Source organism: Schistocerca piceifrons, chromosome 1, assembly GCF_021461385.2.
Source record: "Schistocerca piceifrons isolate TAMUIC-IGC-003096 chromosome 1, iqSchPice1.1, whole genome shotgun sequence".
Taxonomy (NCBI): domain Eukaryota; kingdom Metazoa; phylum Arthropoda; class Insecta; order Orthoptera; family Acrididae; genus Schistocerca; species Schistocerca piceifrons.
Window position 1 is genome coordinate 259,078,066 of NC_060138.1, and position 19,818 is coordinate 259,097,883.

A 19,818-nucleotide genomic window follows, 5' to 3' on the forward strand; every position below is an offset into this window, starting at 1 on the left:
ACATTTTCAACTGTCTCCGTTGATGTATATCGACGCCTGTCGACAACTTAGGGTCTTGATTTAATTATCAATTCATTCGAAGAGAGCCGCGTGGTTACCGATGGTATCTGTTCTTTCGGACATCATTGGACGGTCTGTCCGCTGAAGTTGCCCACTATGCCAAGTCCGCTATATCCACTGAAGCGTTACTACTGCTCACTAAAAACACGGTTATAGGAGTAGTGGTTCAGAATACGCGGATCTGCTGTACTGCGTACGGAGACGACGTACCTGTTGTTGTGCTTTCCAAAGAAGACTCGTTATTTCAAGTCTACGTGAAGGTGTCTGATGCTCAGATTAATAGCAGGAAGACGAACCTACTTCTGCATAGGGAGGGCTTTGACACAAGAACAAACGTGACGCAGGCTAACACCATGTTCTGGGATCATGTGGGAGGCCACACTTGGCTTTACGATAACCGAGAACTGGTCGGACTTCCTGAATCGCATCGGTGCTTCTTTGAATCTGCACTCCGATTGTTTCCAGAACCTCCCGCAAAAAGTGCAAACAATTCACGATTTGACGCAAGCAAACCCCCCTATCAAAATGTTTTACATGGCCTCAGTACTTCCGCCCTCTGAAACAGTGATATCGTCGGTACTGTCGGTACAACGCCGTGTAGTTTACGTGTAGAAGTTGGCAGTAGCCTCTGTGATTGCCTGCCAAGCCGCGGGCGGTTCCTCTATCAGTTCGCAAGGCCCGCGCAACCACGGGGCCTACATGAACGATGGCCTACCCATCCAGGCTATCGTTGTCAGTTAGTTGATTTCTTCCTGTGTACTTTAAGACTTATCAGTTGTATGTTCATGATAAATAAATCCCCCACTGTCATTGAATACTTTATTGACCCAAGTCTTGCAGGATAGAAATTGCTATACACCACCACAGTTTTGGAATCTTAGCCCCATCATCGGGAATATCTGAAATGTATGTAATAACATATGTATCGTTCAGCTCAATACGATTTTCTTTTTCTAGAGCAGGCTCCAATGTCGCTGAATATTCAGGGTTCGGAAGGCGAAAGCCAAGAACCCCTGGACGGCTCTGTGCCGTCGTAAGCTGTCCCCAGCATACCAGTCGGCAAAGAGGTTGCCAGAAGAGCGATAATAGGTGCTCAGTCAAGAGCGCCTGTCAGGAGAGAGGACAAAGATAGACTCGCAAGCTTCGTACCACCGACGCCCGCTTGGTCGCCACTATTTACACTGTTGTTGTTGTGGTCTTCAGTCCTGAGACTGGTTTGATGCAGCTATTTACACTACTGGCCATTAAAATTGCTACACGAAGAAGAAATGCAGATGATAAACAGATATTCATTGGACAAATATATTGTACTAGAACTGTCATGTGATTACATTTACAATTTGGGTGCATAGATCCTGAGAAATCAGTACCCACAACAACCACCTCCGGCCGCAATAACGGCCTAGATACGCCTGTGCATTGAGTCAAATACAGCTTGGATGGCGTGTACAGGTACAGCAGCCCATGCAGCTTCAACACGATACCACAGTTCATCAAGAGTAGTGACTGGCGTATTGTGAGGAGCCAGTCGCTCGGTCACCATTGACCAGACGTTTTCAATTGGTGAGACATATGGAGAATGTGCTGGCCAGGGCAGCAGTCGAACATTTTCTGTATCCAGAAAGGCCCGTACAGGACCTGCAACATGCGGTCGTGCATTATCCTGCTGAAACGTAGGGTTTCGCAGGGATCGAATGAAGGGTAGAGCCACGGTTCGTAACACATCTGAAATGTAAAGTCCACTGTTCAAAGTGCCGTCAATGGGAACAAGAGGTGACCGAGACGAATAACCAATGGCAGCCCATACCATCGCGCCGGGTGATACGCCAGTATGGCGATGGCGAATTCACCCTTCCAATGTGGGTTCACCGCGATGTCGCCAAACACGGATGCGACCATCATGACGCTGTAAACAGAACCATGATTCATCCGAAAAAATGACGTTTTGCCATTCGTGCACCCTGGTTCGTCATTAAGTACACTATCGCAGGCGCTCCTGTCTGTGATGCAGCGTCAAGGGTAACCGCAGCCATGATCTCCCAGCTGATGGTCGATGCTGCTGCAAACGTCGTCGAACTGTTCGTTGTCTTGCAAACGTCCCCATCTGTTGACTCAGGGATCGTGACCTGGCAGCACGATCCTTTACAGCCACGCGGATAAAATGCCTGTTATCTCGACTGCTACTTATACGAGGCCGTTGGGATCGAGCACGGCGTTCCGTATTACCCTCCTGAACCCATCGATTCCATATTCTGCTAACAATCATTGGATCTCGACCAACACGAGCAGCAATGTCGCGATACGATATGTTCATGATAAATAAATCCCCCACTGTCATTGAATACTTTATTGACCCAAGTTTTGCAGGATAGAAATTGCTATACACCACCACAGTTTTGGAATCTTAGCCCCATCATCGGGAATATCTGAATTTTAGCAGAAGCAGCACGTCCTGGCCAAGCCCTAACAAGTAATAACATTTACCATATGTGGACTGTCATATGACCTCCCTGTTTGAGAGTCCACTTCCGATAGATGTTCGCCTATTAGTTATTAAGGCATCATCCCTATTCGACGGTCCATGTACGGTAGATGTTAGCCTGTTAGTTATTAGAGCATGGGCATGACATCCTAACACTGCTATATTTCAGATACAAATGATGATGGGGCTAGAGTATAGCGACTTCTATCGTGCAAAACCTGGAGTAGATCTGTTATCCCACAAATAAAAATTTACGCTATGAGTTGGCTTATTTTGTTACTTTATGAGACGAAATGACCCATCAGAAGGACGAGCAACGGATTGTATTGTATACTTTGTATGACAAGTTAAGGAAAAGAACGTTACTTAAACACTACGTTTGAATTTCATGCGCGCCATATCCTTGACATCCCGAACTATTTCATACTCTGGGCATCTGCACTTGTTGAAAGACATGATGTTAGGAAGGATTCTGCTAACAGCTGTTAAAACTGCTGTGTATTGAAACAGAACTGGTTCCTGGCCTAAAGAAGCATCATCAGGTGCAACGTATATGATAAAGAGCAATGTTTATTGTCACCACTTTGTGGATATTACAATTAATAAATGCATACCTAGAATGTACTAACAACGTTAATAGGTCACAGGCACACCGTTCGCTCCTGTCACAATTTACTATTCTGTGAATATTGTCAATACTATGGAGAACTAGAGGTAACGAAGACGTAACCCATTCACTTAAGGGAAATTGCGGATAGGTGAAACTTGCAGTTACAGAGCCTCGCTTTAAAATTTGTCTTCACCTAAAACTGAAGAACAAAAATATTTTATAGGGAGAGGACATTCAGAATATTTTAAAAAGGGGTGGATGGCGATAAAAAATTGTCACTGCAAACATAATTAGTCACGGCACTACGTCAATTACTTTACAGAGAGCATCAGGTGGCAGTGTCTTACCAGTGCGACGACAATGTAACATTGTCTTAGACAAAGTAAAAGATGCCCATGCGAACGACAATGTGAGACTAGTTGCCTGGTGGAATGGAAGCTACCCTGTGGACAGTGTGAAGTCATCTACTCATGACTAGGAGCACTGGGTCGCTACCTTTGCAAGTGAGAATAATACTGAATTGCCGGCCGCGGTGGCAGAGCGGTTCTAGGCGCTCAGTCTGGAACCGCGCGACTGCTACGATCGCACGTTCGAATCCTGCCTCGCGCATGGGTGTATGTGATGTCCTTAGGTTAGTTAGGTTTAAGTAGTTCTAAGTTCAAGGGGACTGATGACCATAGAAGTTAAGTCCCATAGTGCTCAGAGCCATTTGAACCATTTTTTTGAATACAGAATTCTATTAGTAGTAATACCTAATCGTATAAAGAATCAAAATTAGCAAAAATGCTATAATGCTTTAACTCTAAGTGGTTATTCGACGTAGACTGTGCAGTTCCTTTTTTTTATCAAAAACTATATCTTCTCTAATACATTCTAAGTATTGCGTTCCTCTTTTTGATGGAGTACTTTCAAATTTTCTGATCCGCTTGTGAGGCTGTGTCCCTAGCGTAAGACTGCTGTCAGTGCAAATCAGGTATTATTTGCGTTAAGGTTTCCCTGAAACCTCTTGGTCCTACATATTTCTTAGTGCAACCATTGCAGTAACGCAGTGTAGATGTGCTTCATTATATTTATTCACCACTGCGTTTTCCTCGTGTCAGAATTTTATACCTACGTCCGAAAATGTAAAATAAGATGTCATAATGTTTTTAAGTCTCGACCATCAGCACATCTTTTTGGGTAGTGTACCCACAAATCTTGTTCTGCAAGAAAACTTTCTTTTTCCTGATCGGCTGATCTAAGCATTATAACACCTGCCTCTGACCCGCGGTGGGAAAGAAGATTCCTCTTTTTTAATACACTTCTATTAATTGCATTAGCAAATTCTGGATCGTAAACGTTTTGACACACTGTTTACTTTTTAATCTCTTCTTCAGCCATTAGATCTTCAGTAATAAGGTGTACTTCATACTTAGGCTTTAACATGGCTCGAAATGCCGCGGATTTATATTTCGTTGGGTAACAAGATTTCCTACATATAACATGATCTCTCGTAATTGGCTTTTGGTAAATATCGAAGACAATATTTTCTGTTTTTACGGTTACTTGGACGTTCAAAAACGGCAAAGTGTCATTCTTAGCGCACTACCTTGTAAACTGTATCTCTTCGTTCAAGCTAGTTAAATCTCGAGGAAACAATTCGCTTTCAACATTATTACCATCATCTAATACGACATCCACTACCAAGCTGACCGAGCAAATAAAATAGTGGTGAATATGCAGTGGGCATTCCAGCTGGTTTGCTCGCCGTGACGTCATGTTTAAGGTAAAGGTCACGATAGCTAGCCTGCCACCAACTTGTGGTGCCCTGGGGCTAACCAGTTATCACCGATACGCGACGCTTTACATCAGATAAATGAGGAAAGAAATACAGCGACAGGGCGCACTCTATCTTCGCACTCTCTTGCCCAACAAGAGACCAACGAGCGTAGCAGCCAAAGCACACGTTGCGACGAGTGCTCCTGTGCATCAGCGCTTCCGGAAAATTTTTCTTTAATTTCGATATGTGTGTGCAAGTTAATCGAACATGTCGCAGCTTATGAACAACTCAATTTACAATATAATGACAACGGCCTCATCTTGAAAATTCATTGAAGAAAAAGAACCACACATGAACTGGACAGTATTCGAGAGAAATATTCGTCAGACGTTCCCCCTCTCTCGGATTCGCTCAATATGGTATCTGATAGTCAATGACATAATTCCAACGAACGACAAACCGCACGGAGTCCAGCTCAGTTCAACAGCCGAGTGCCTAAAATGTGGAAACGTTGACTCGCTCGCGCAGAGATTTGCTTGTGAGCCAGCACCAGACATGTGGAATTTTCCTAGCCACTGAAAAGCCATCGTGGATAGCACGAAAGCACGCTATCTGAACGTTCGATACGCAGTGCGGCCTTAACGCACGCGATAACCGATTACGAAACAAAAGGAAGGTCAAGCATAGAGCGACCTACGTTACGCGGAAATGAGACACCATATTATGGAAATATTTTCCTCGTATTGAAGTGCAATGTTTTCGAATTGCGTGACATAATAATCTTAGGAAATCATGTGCTGCAGAACATGTTTAATGAATCCCCATCACACCATCCCGAAGTAATCGTCACAGTGGGAAATAAAATGTTATAATAGTTACATAATTTTGTGTGAGGAAACAGAAAAAGGCAAACGAGGAACATCAGAATTGGTTATTCCAAAGAAAAGAAAACTATGGCACTCGTGAGGTACCATGTCCTAATGATTTCATGTTCTGCTGTTATATACTAAAGATTAAACGTTTTATCTAGTCAGAGGAACAACTCTACTTTGAACCAGTGACATACATGGATACTTATCTTCAGTAAATTCCAAAAAATGAAGATTCACTTATACGCTTGGAAGATGACTCTTTTACAATTTCCTGATTACCAGCAGTGTAACATTATTACAAAAAATTGTCACTATCCGATCAATAGTACCGTAACACTCCTATGTATTGTGGAAGTGAGAACTAGATGTCACGAGGTATAAAAGGAGACGGATGCTAATGTGTTACTAATAGAGAAGCAGTAACAGCAGATAGCTAGATCAGGAGAGCTGAGCGGACTAGTCACTGGACGTCACCTGAACAACATATCCGTCAGGGACACTGCAACACTTCTGAAGCTGCCCAAATCGACTGTTAGTGGAATAGCGATGGAACAATCATAGCTAAACCAAGACGAAGCAGATCTCACGTACTGACGGTCAGGAATCGTGAGTATTGTGGATGGAGCTTGTAAAAATTCCCATGAAATCAAGCGAAGGAATCACTCACAGGAGAGTTCCCAAGTATTACCAGCAGTTCAGCTGGCAGAATGATTGCGCGTAGGAGGTCATTTGTAGGGAGGGCAACGGTCAAGCAGTTCATCGTAAGCCACATTTCTGTAGTCAGTGCTACGCAACGCTTGAGACGGTGAAAGTAGCTACTGCTCTCAACAGTGCGTGACCAGAAATGCGTGATTTGGAGTGATGAATCACACTATACTCTGCGACAATCCGATGGAGTGGTCTGGGTGTAGAGAATGCCTTGAGAACAGACCATCAAGTGTAATGCAAACAGTGGAGTAGTAAGGCGATGGTGCCAACGTACGAGGAATTTTTTCGGGGTTATGTGTGGTCCCCACGTTGCAGTTAAGAAAACGCTGAATTCGGAAGGGTATGTTCAAAATGTACAGGATTACGCACTTCGTACAGCAGGGAAGAAGTTCGAAGACGATGACTGTATCAGTATGACAATGCACAGTATCATCAAGCAGCAATTGTGAGGCCATTATTTGCGGACAGTGACATTCCTGAAATGGAATAGCCTGCCTAGGCTGCCGACCTGATCTCAGGGAACACGACTGAGGCGACTCAGAACGTCTTCCTGCGTCCAGACGAAAACAAGGTGTCCTGATACTTTCAATTAGATTCTGCATTGTCTTGTCCATTATCCAGAAAGCAGGTTTCATTTTCTTTTCAAGCGTGAAGGAATACATTTTGTATTATCCTAAGTACTATGTATATAACTTTAGTTCATAATTTCCTACTAAACAATTATTTAAAGTCTCAGCCGATTTCTATATCTATTTAAGTATGTGGAAAAGCACACAAATATACTATCTGAGCAGCTTAATCCTGTCGGATGGAGGCATATCTTCGTGAGAGCGAGGAAGGGTTCCTTAGGAGGAAGGATGACATTAGTGAAACAAAAGTAATTTAATAAAATTCACTCGAGGTATGAATTAAAAAGCACCTTCAGTCGCAATTTTTCGTGTTTTATTCAGTACACGATGAATGCCGGACCCAGTGGGTCCATCTTCATGTGCAATTCGTTTTAATACATGCTTTATTTGTTCTCTTGAATGAGATTAAATGCATATTCCTGTCACGAAAAGGTTAGATTTTAGGTTACGAATTTCGTAAGTCAGACGCGAAAAATATGTGCGAAGTAGTGGAAAAGATGAATAGTGTAAACTTATCAAATAATCCAAGAAAAACCTTTTTAACGTTTTAGTAACAGCATAAGTTTTTTCCTCCATTGTTTTCAAGTATATCATTTCATCCAAGAAGCACATTCGCAAATACATTTTTGTAAACACTTCACAGATGTTTTTGTACATGGGTGGTCAAAGACGAATTTTTCACAGCGGTAAAGATATAATTATTAAACAATTGACATATGCAGGAAACAATTGACATATGCAGGAACAACTTTAGACCAGATCTTTAAAATTACTGAAATAGCTGATTGCTCAATAATTTTGTTTAACAATTGTGTCTTTAGCACTACGAAAAATTCATCTTTGACCACACCATGTACAAAAACATCTGTGAAGTGTTTACAAAAGCCGGCCGGTGGGGCCGAGCGGTTCTAGGCGCTTCATTCTGGAACCGCGCAACCGCTACGGTCGCAGGTTCGAATCCTGCGTCGGGCATGGATATGTGTGATGTCTTTAGGTTAGTAAGGTTTATTTAGTTCTAAGTTCTAGGGGACTGATGACCTCAGAAGTTAAGTCCCATAGTGCTCAGAGCCATTTTTTGTTTACAAAAATGTATTTGCGAATGAGCCGGCCGCGGTGGTCTAGTGGTTCTAGGCGCGCAGTCCGGAACCGCGGGACTGCTACGGTCGCAGGTTCGAATCCTGCCTCGGGCATGGATGTGTGTGATGTCCTTAGGTTAGTTAGGTTTAAGTAGTTCTAAGTTCTAGGGGACTGATGACCACAGATGTTAAGTCCCATAGTGCTCAGAGCCATTTTATTTATTTGCGAATGCGTCTCTTGGATGAAGTGATATACATGAAGGAAAAATCTTATGCTGTTACTAAAACGTTAAAAAAGGTTTTCGTGGATTATTTGGTAAGTTTCCGCTATTAATCTTTTCCACTACTCCGCACATATTTTCCGCGTCTGACTTACGAAATTCGTAACCTAACATCAAACCTTTCCGTGACGGGAATATGCATTTCATCTCATTCAAGAGAACAAGTAAAGCATGTATTAAGACGAATTACTACTGAAGATGGACCCACAGAGTCCCAAATGCTTAGTGTACTGAATAAAACACGAAAAATTGTGACTGTAGGCGTTTCTCAATTCATACCTCGAGTGTATTGAGTACATACAATCACGTTCGAAGCTGCAAAATATGGATAAAATTAAATTAAATAAAATTATCTCGACCGTCCAGTCGCATCAAGTCCATGTGCTTTCGGTCTAAGACTCATCGGTGGTGACTGTCTTTTGGTTGCTCCAATCGTCCGCATGTAGTCGTGCTGCCTTCTGTGACGGTACTGGTGTTTGATCCAAAGTCATATATGGCAATGTTTTCGTTGCGCGCCAGCCGCGCCCACCTCAGCATTCTAATGGCGGGTCTCAAGCCGCGCTTAGCTGTAGGTCGGGTGTTATCACAAATTTTTGTCTAGGTCGCTTCCGAAAAAGCTATTAACCTATATAATAACATATGTATCGTTCAGCTCAATACGAATTTCTTTTTCTAGAGCAGGCTCCGATGTCGCTGAATATTTAGGGTACCGAAGGCGAAAGCCAAGAACCCCTGGTGGGCTCTGTGCTGTCGTAAGCTGTCTCCAGCATACCAGTCGGCAAAGAGGTTGCCAGAAGAGCGATAATAGGTGCTCAGTCAAGCGCGCCTGTCAGGAGTGAGGACAAAGATAGACTCGCAAGCTCCGTACCGCCGACGCCCGCTTGATCGCCACTATTTACAATGTTGTTGTTGTTGTGGCCTTCAGTCCTGAGACTGGTTTGGTGCAGCTATTCACACTTTTCTTTCTTTTTTTTTTTTTGCTCATCGGTCTACTGACTGGTTTGATGCGGCCCGCCACTAATTCCTTTCCTGTGCTAACCTCTTCATCTCAGAGTAGCACTTGCAACCTACGTCCTCAATTATTTGCTTGACGTATTCCAATCTCTGTCTTCCTCTACAGTTTTTGCCCTCTACAGCTCCCTCTAGTACCATGGAAGTCATTCCCTCATGTCTTAGCAGGTGTCCCATCATCCTGGCCCTTCTCCTTATCAGTGTTTTCCACATATTCCTTTCCTCTCCGATTTTTCATAGAACCTCGTCATTCTTTACCTAATCAGTCCACCTAATTTTCAACATTCGTCTATAGCACCACATCTCAAGTGCTTCGATTCTCTTCTGTTCCGGTTTTCCCACAGTCCATGTTTCACTACCATACAATGCTGTACTCCAGACGTACATCTTCAGAAATTTCTTCCTCAAATTAAGGCCGGTATTTGATATTAGTAGACTTCTTTTGGCCAGAAATGCCTTTTTTGCCATAGCGAGTCTGCTTTTGATGTCCTTCTTGATAAGTCTGTCATTGGTTATTTTACTGCCTAGGTAGCAGAATTCCTTAACTTCATTGACTTTGTGACCATCAATCCTGATGTTAAGTTTCTTGCTGTTCTCATTTCTACTACTTCTCATTACCTTCGTCTTTCTCCGATTTACTCTCAAACCATACTGTGTACTCATTAGACTGTTCATTCCGTTCAGCAGATCATTTAATTCTTCTTCACTTTCACTCAGGATAGCAATGTCATCAGCGAATCGTATCATTGATATCCTTTCACCTTTTATTTTAATCCCACTCCTGAACCTCCTTTTATTTCCATCATTGCTTCCTCGATGTACATATTGAAGAGTGGGGGCGAAAGGCTACAGCCTTGTCTTACACCCTTCTTAATACGAGCACTTCGTTCTTGATCGTCCACTCTTATTATTCCTTCTTGGTTGTTGTACATATTGTATATGACCCGTCTCTCCCTATAGCTTACCCCCTACTTTTTTCAGAATCTCGAACAACTTGCACCATTTTATATTATCGAACGCTTTTTCCACATCTACAACTCCTATGAAAGTGTCTTGATTTTTCTTTAGCCTTGCTTCCATTATTAGCCGTAACGTCAGAATTGTCTCTCTCGTCCCTTTACTTTTCCTAAAGCCAAACTGATCGTCACACTACTGGCCATTAAAATTGCTACACGAAGAAGAAATGCAGATGATAAACAGATATTCATTGGACAAATATATTGTACTAGAACTGTCATGTGATTACATTTACAATTTGGGTGCATAGATCCTGAGAAATCAGTACCCAGAACAACCACCTCCGGCCGCAATAACGGCCTTGATACGCCTTTGCATTTAATCAAACACAGCTTGGATGATGTGTACAGGTACAGCAGCCCATGTAGCTTGAACATGACACCACAGTTCATCAAGAGTAGTGTCTGGCGTATTGTGAGGAGCCAGTCGCACGGTCACCATTGACCAGACGTTTTCAATTGGTGAGACATATGGAGAATGTGCTGGCCAGGGCAGCAGTCGAACATTTTCTGTATCCAGAAAGGCCCTACAGGACCTGCAACATGCGGTCGTGCATTATCCTGCTGAAATGTAGGGTTTCGCAGGGATCGAATGAAGGGTAGAGCCACGGGTCATAACACATCTGAAATGTAACGTCCACTGTTCAGAGTGCCGTCAATGCGAACAAGAGATGACCGAGACGTGTAACCAATGGCAGCCCATACCATCACGCCGGGTGATACGCCAGAATGGCGATGACGAATACATGCTTCCAATGTGCGTTCACCGCGATGTCGCCAAACACGGATGCGACCATAATGATGCTGTAAACAGAACCTGGATTCATCCGAAAAAATGACGTTTTGCCATTCGTGCACCCTGGTTTGTCGTTGAGTACACCATCGCAGGCGCTCCTGTCTGTGATGCAGCGTCAAGGGTAACCGCAGCCATGGTCTCCGAGCTGATGGTCCATGCTGCTGCAAACGTTGTTGAACTGTTCGTTGTCTTGCAAACGTCCCCATCTGTTGACTCAGGGATCGTGACCTGGCTGCACGATCCTTTATAGCCATGCGGATAAGATGCCTGTCATCTCGACTGCTACTTATACGAGGCCGTTGAGATCGAGCACGGCGTTCCGTATTACCCTCCTGAACCCATCGATTCCATATTTTGCTAACAATCATTGGATGTCGACCAACGCGAGCAGCAATGTCGCGATACGATAAACCGCAATCGCGATAGGCTACAATCCGACCCTTATCAAAGTCGGAAACGTGATGGTACGCATTTCTCCTCCTTACACGAGGCATCACAACAACGTTTCACCAGGCAACTCTGGTCAACTGCTGTTTGTGTATGAGAAGTCGGTTGGAAACTTTCTTCATGTCAGCACGTTTTAGGTGTTGCCACCGGCGCCAGCTTTGTGTGAATGCTCTGAAAAGCTAATCATTTGCGTGTCACAGTGTCTTCTTCCTGTCGGTTAAATTTCGCGTCTGTAACACGTCATATTCTTGGTGTAGCAATTTTAATGGCCAGTAGTGTAGACAGCCGCCACCAATCGGGGGGCCCAGTCAGTCACAGTCAACCCAGTCGCAGACAGTCAGAGTCGCAGCCGCAGTCAGCTGAGTTACTAGCTCAGTTACTGTTATAGATGACGTCTGCCAGTAGATTATGATCAGCGTAGTGGTAATAGCGGGACTTACACTTCAGCAGCAGTGAGGCTAACGTGGACTATTCGGATAAGCTTGTATCACAACAACTTGCCTAAAGAGAAGTGGCTTCTTGTTGTTATGAATAAGGAACCCTGTTAATGTATGTGTGCGGTTGTTTTACAGAAAGAAGATTCCGACCGCCACACACGATACGAGACGCTGCACTGGCAACGGCGACACAAAAACCTCTAACAATCTAGCGCTTTTGCCGTTCTGTGGCTCAGTATTAGGAAAAATTAGCCGGATCCCTAAAGAGGCATAAATTCGATTTGGTCTTTAGGGCTCCAGAAAAACATTTGGCAACTCATGGTTTCGATGACAGACAATGTAGGCCTCACATCACCAGGAGTGTGGGAAATACTGTGTGGTTGTGGAGAGTTAGAACATCGGGGTGACTGTGCGTACAATTGCACAGCGCTGTGTAGAACAGGAGAGATGCTTTCGTTTTCGTAGCAGAGTATGCTCTAGAAAACGGACATTCTTTTTTATTCGACGAGACTTTTGTTATTACAGGACTAAAAGGTTCTGGGAAGCGACCGAGATAAAAGTTTGTGACAACAAACTGATAAAGGACGGCGGCCTGTGGCCAAGCACAGCTTGGGACCCGACCATCGAAGACTGAAGCGGGAGCGGCGAACGCGCAGCGAAGGCGTTGCCTTCTATGGTGCTAAATCGAGAACCACTGACGTCACAGAAGGCAGCGTGGCTATATAATTACGGTAGGAGGAGCCATAAGATGGTCGTCGCTTGACAACGGCCGAGGGGTAATAGGCTGGAAGTTCGCGGATTTTAAACCCCCTGACGCGATAGGAAGCTCGAGGGAATTTTATCAGTACATGTCTCTGAGAAACCATGCATTGGCATATTAAATAAATAGAAAAAAGGTGGGAACACGGATTTTCCAGATTGTCTTTCAGCCTAGCATTCAATTCTGAATCACACAGATATCTCCAGAAAAAATATGGTGTTCGGATTCCATACTAAACTGTAATATCTATTTCCCCGGTTTGATTACTGAGATAGGTCAGAGTCCTGACAGTCGACAAAGTGATATCCAATCGGAAGACGTGCAAGGGGTCACTAACTCATGAGAGACTGTTGTTACCAGAGGTTATATCTTCTGCTTCTATTTACACGTATTATTAAGTCCCCTGCCGCGTTTTTCTGTCTGTATGTGAAGGCTAACCTCAGATGGAACTGTAGAGATTTTGATGCGGATGTCGCCAATAGAGAGACTGAATCACGAGGAATGTTTGTACATGTAATATATTACCGCCACGCCAGAGAAGTCGTTCTGCCTTCCACGCTTCATGCAACTTATGCAAAGGCGGGGTGAGTGGACAGTTACGTGTAAGTTATATTGCGTATCTTTTATCTGTTAAACAACTTAACTGTCTCGTTTGGGTGACAGGAAATCGTTGTACGTGTTACACTCAATGTGAGGAAAATGAAACAAGGTTCACTACTACCGTCCACGATTCGTCAGGAAGAATGTAATTTTGAATGTGTCTTCTCGACTAGTTGTTTTGTATTATAAAAACGTATTTCGATATTGCTGCGCCACTATTAGTTACACCGGTATAGCAGGCTTCTTTTGCACTTCAATACACAGCGAACCACAAACGAGGAAAAAATACAGTTTCACAATTTCAACTGAAAACATAAAGTTTCCCATGACGTTATGTCGATAAATCGCAATCCAACTCAATTTCATAAAATCGAGAAATATGAAGAGAACTACCGGTGCACCTGCGTAGGCCAGCGGGAGAGAGTGGGAAGGTAGAGCGACTGTCTCACCTTGTTAACATTGTTCATTTTTGAACAACTGATGTCTCTCTCCGTTCACGCGTCTAACTTCATGCGATACGAGACTGAACATTGTCCTCCTCCGACTTTGGGGGTACAAGAGGTCCTAGATATTCCTGCCTGTTGTAAGAGGCAACTAAAAGGAGCCTCCTACTTTTAGAGCTGAGACCGTCTGCACCCAATATTGTCATGACTCAGAAACTCCATTTGGGTGGGGACACCGTACAGGGTGCGTAATATACACCCTTTGTCCGCTGGCAACTTCTGCACCCATGATACTGCTGGATCTTTTCGCAACCGATATCCAGCGTGGCACCAGTGTGTCTTGGAGAGCTCGTGATGAACCCCAGAAAACACAGCGATCAGACTGTGGATGCCTGAGCTGAAAACTCCACACGTATGCTGAGAAGTACACTCATGCTCATAAATTAAGGATAATGCTGATACATGGTGAAACAACGTTTTGGTTTAAATCACCTCGGGATATGACCATGCGGTGCATCTGACCTGCAGTCGTCGCACGGTGGCGCTGCCAGCAGTCCATATACGCAGAGGTGTGCTGGTGCATGTCAGAGTACGGTGCAGTGAGTAAGTGTGCAGACGTTTTTAGACGTGCTAATGATGATTGTGTGTTGAAAATGGCTCAAAGAACACATATTGATGACGTTACGATGGGTAGAATACTAGGGCGACTGGAGGCTGGTCAAACACAGCAGGTCGTGGCACGGGCCCTCCGTGTGCCACAAAGTGTGATCTCAATATTATGGCAACGATTTCAGCAGAGAGGAAACGTGTCCACGCGCTACAATATGGAACGTCCACAGTGTATAACACCATAAGAAGACCGATACCTCACCATCAGTGCCCGCTGACGGCCACGGAGTACTGCAGGTAGCCTTGCTTGGGACCTTACTGCAGCCACTGGAACAGTTGTCTCCAGATACACAGTCTACAGACGACTGAACAGACATGGTTTTTTCGCCCAGAGACCTGCAAGGCGCATTTCACTGACCCCTGGTCACAGGAGAGCCCGTAAAGCCTGGTGTCAAGAACACAGTACATGGTCATTGGAACAGTGGACCCAAGTTATGTTCACACACGAGTCCAGGTGTAGTCTGAACAGTGATTCTCGCCGGGTTTTCGTCTGGTGTGAATCAGGAACCAGATACCTACACCTTAATGTCCTTGAAAGGGACCTGCATGGAAGTAATGGTTAGATGGTGTGGGGTGGGATTCTGATTGGTGCACGTACACCCCTGCATGTCTTTGACAGAGGAACTGTAACAGGTCAGGTGTATCAGGATGTCTTTTTCCACCAGTACGTCCACATTTTCTGGGATGCAGTGGGTCCCACCTTCCTTCTGATGGATGATAACGCACGGCCCCAGCGAGCTGCCATCGTGGAGGAGTCCCTTGAAACAGAAGATATAAGGCGAATGGACAGGCCTGCCTGTTCCCCGGACCTAAACCCCATCGAGCGCATCTGGGATGCTCTCGGTCGACGTATCAGTGCACGTCTTCAAACCCATAGGACACTTCAGGAGCTCCAACAGGCACTGGTGCTACAATGGGAGGATAAACCCCAGCTGCTCGGCCACCTGATCCAAGAGTATGATAACCTACTGTGCGTCCTGTTTACGTGGGCATGGTGAGCATATCCCATATTGATGTCGGGGTGCATGCGAGGAAACAGTGGCGTTTTGTAGCACATGTGTTTCGGGATGGTTTTCTCAACTTATCATGAATACCGCGGTCTTACAGATGTGTACCGTGTGTGTTCCCCATGTGCCTATGCTATTAGCGCCAGTTTTGTGTAGTGCCACGTTGTGTGGCACCAAATTGTGCAATTATCCTTAATTTATGAGCATGAGTGTAGATATCCGTATTCCTGGTTCATCAGGACTCCCAACAAGGGTTTCCACGCCAGGTGGCCTTTGCTGTCGCTTCGTGGCGCCCATGGGGAGAGCCCCTGGCCGAAGCAGGTGGCATCAGGCAGGACAACGCTCAATGAAGTTGACCATGTCGCCTTTTGCTGGTCGCCGAATGGTCCCAGCAGTCTCTAAGATAGGAAGATTCATTCCACGGAGTATGACTCCACAACGTTCCCCTCCATGGCTACACCATGGGTGGAACGTTGAGCTACAGACACCAGACAGACATATCCACCTCAATATTTACTTTGCAGCAGCACAGATGGCGAATACCTTGTAGCTATAAAGCCTCTATTTTTTGTTCAAAAAATGGAAGATAATTTTGGGGAACTGGTGGTGCAATAGATCATTCCTGATTAAGGCAGTGCCTCCAGCCTAGCCACAGGCACTGCCCGCCTAAGGCAAGCTGCCCAATGTTTCCATTTCGGTCACTACCTATAAAAGAATAAACTTGGCGCAAGAGATTTTTTATCATCAAGACCTCCTACTGAAGTCCAACGACGACCAACGCGCAAATTTAGAGCGTTGGGATGTTTAATTTCTCCACCTCGACTATAGAGGAACAAAAGGCAATAGGGTTGCTGCCAGAGCCTTCACCTTCGCCATTGAGGGTGGTTCGTTAACTGAAAAGATCAAGGTGATGGTATGCCGATGTGACGCAAAACCACAGTACCTCCCCTCTATGCAGTGTCTTAAGTTCTTGAAATTAGAGCACATGTACTTTTGGTCCAGTACCAGCGTCACACTACATTGGAATACTCCATATGCCCCTCCTTGTATCTGTATCACCTGTGGAGATCATTCCTCCTGCTCGGCTGACTGCATGGTTCTTCAAAAGACGAGGAAAATTGGGGAGTGCAAGACCCTGTAAAGGCTGACTTACCAAAAGGCTAAAAGGAAATATGAGGGGTTGAAACCCATTCAAATGACATTCCTATGTGCTGGAGCTAGATCAACGACGCCCTTGCTGGCGACAGTAGTTTACTCGTCTCTGCCTCACATGCGGGGCCTCAGGACTGCCTGACTACATCGTTCTCTTTGGTGGTTGGGAGCACTTCTTGTTCCATTACTCAGAAAGCCCTTCTTTGAAAGCAATACCCTGCAAACCCTGGGGACATCAGTCCCCACCCCCCATTAATAAAAGCAACAGCCACCTCTGGCTCCTCTCACATGGATGGGGTTCCACACAACTCTGCTTCCACGGTTTCCTCCTGTGCAAAAGTGGACACCCATCAGTGGCTGAAGGAGCCACAAGCTGCTGGTCGAAGGGATTAACGATCTTCATCTGTACCTGAAGCTACTCTAGAGAAACCCTCCCACCAAGCCCCTAGAGAGAAGTGAGAGGACCACCAGATGAAGAAGATGATTATCAGGAAACAATGAAGTCTTTCATCCCCCACACCACCACTCCCTACCAGTTCTGTGTTTGAGGGCGAAGTGGATAATTTAGTGTCCCCTGAGGCTCTATATCTCACCAACGCCTGAGCAGTGATGGTCACAGATACGAGCAGTCGACTGGTGGCAGCAGATGACCCTGCGGCGTAAACTGTCTTCAAGATCCATTCATGGCATCCCAGAGTACAAAAAGCGTCCTCCTCCAGAGAAATTGCGGTGCTATTTTCCTTCACCCACCTGAGCTATAACAACTCTAAAATGTTGCACCTCGTTTTCCCTCTGCCCTTCAGGAAACGTCGTTTCCAACAATGAAAATCCCTGCCCTTCGTGATTATTGGGATATTACATAAACTGTAAAGAAAGTAACAGAATCTCAGGTGTGTATATATGTCCTTTGTCTGTAGCTAAACTGTGCCCCTTCAGATACCTTTACAAGCTGTGGCTGTGAGTGTGAGAATAACATAGTAAGTTACCATCTGCAACATCTATCTTGCACCAGATGGTGAAGTACCACAAGATGTATTGGCTGCCCTAATTTCTCAACTCATCCCACCTTTGCTATTTTTAGGTACTATCTAGACTCATAACCCGTTGTGGGATGGAACCAAGATTACTGGCCGTAGTAAAGATGTCGAGAAACGACCAGCTCCACCTCCACCACCTACATACAGGTACCCCCACACTTTTCAGTGTGGCACACGGCACATACTCGGCCATTTACCTCTGAGTTTGCCATCCTGGCCGCTTACCATCCTTTCAAACGGTCGCAGGTTCGAATCCTGCCTCGGGTATGGATGTTTGTGATGTCCTTAGGTTAGTTAGGTTTAACTAGTTCTAAGTTCTAGGGGACTAATGACCTCAGCAGTTGAGTCCCATAGTGCTCAGAGCCATTTGAACCATTTGAACCATCCTTTCATGAATTGTGTTGTAGTGACGATTTTTCGCTCTTCCTGACTCTCCCCTAGCGTCTCTCACTTGCACACTTGCCCAGAAGGGTCTCACCAAGGCTAACAGGGACGGTCTCACCTTTGCTACCATCGTTGCATCTCCATGCCCGGCAACGTCAATGTGGTGATGCAGAATGTTACTACGACCATTGTTTCTGCAGCTGAATCAACAATCCCGTGTTCCTCAGGTTGCCCCCACAGAAGACTGTGTCTCGGTTGTCGCTGGATATTGGTGCGGACGTTAGAGATGGTAGGTGCTCAATAGAACATCACTAGAGTCACCCATCAATGGAGCACCTCATTCCCTTGAAATGGCTCCCTGATGGGGTCCGTCACCTAAGTAAAAGACGAAAGCAAGTGTGCTGAAAGTGGTATGTCTCCACCATTGGAACTCGAACCTCTCCTCGCCAGCTTTACATATATCAGACACCGGCAGGTATACTTGAGATTTCTACATATGGAGATGTATACACCAACCCAGAAGCAATCGGAGACAGTTTTGCTAAGCATTATGCTTGAAGCTCTATGTCTGAGAATTACCATCGCACCTTTCGTTCCTGAAAATGTCTGGTGGAATGACGACACCCATCTTTTACAACATGCCACAGTGAGCTATACGATGCTTCATTCAATGAGAGGTAGTTTCTCAGTGCCATTGAACATTTTCCCCACACAACCCCACGGATATATCACATCCATCACCTGATGATTAAACATCTATCAGCGGATTACCAGCCTCATCACCTTACCGTCTTCTACCGCATCTGTAGCGACGCCTAATTCCCGTCGCATTGGCGAGAAAGTATCGTGGTTCCAGTGCTAAAACCTGGTAAGATCACGCTCAATGTGGTTAACTTTCGTCCTGTTATCCTCACCAGCGTTCTGTACAAGCTGATGGAACGTATGGTGAGCCAGCGATGGTGTTGGCTCCATCCCAATGTCATTTCCGCAAAGGTCGTTCCACCACTGACCACATAGTAGTTTTGCAGTCAGCCATCTCAATGGCCTTTTCCCGCCGTCAACACCTTATTGCCATCTTTTTTGACCTGACGAAAACCTATGACACCACTTAGCGCCTCCACATCCTCGCTACATTACACGAATGTGGTCTCCGGGCCCCAATCTCAGTTTTTATAGAGAACTTTTTGTCGCCACGTACCTTCAGAGTTCGAGTCGATGCTTCACACTGTTGCTCCCATATCCAAGGAATAGGGTATTAGAGGGTTCAATAGTGAACATACCAATCTTTTTAGTGGCTATTAATGGTCTCGCAGCAACTGTGGGGTCCTCAGGATCACCCTTCTTATATGCTGACGGCTTTTGCATTTTCTTTTGCTCGTCTACATTTCGTATGACTGAACGTTGACTGCAGGGAGCCATGTGAAACATGAAGTCATATGCCCTCACCCATGGCTTTCAGTTTTCAGCTGCCAAGACATGCATCATACAATTCTGTCACCCCGCACCCACAATTTTATCTTGCTGCCGTTTCCTTAATGTTGTGGACTCCTGTTCCTTTTCATTACTGCTTTTCGATACCCAC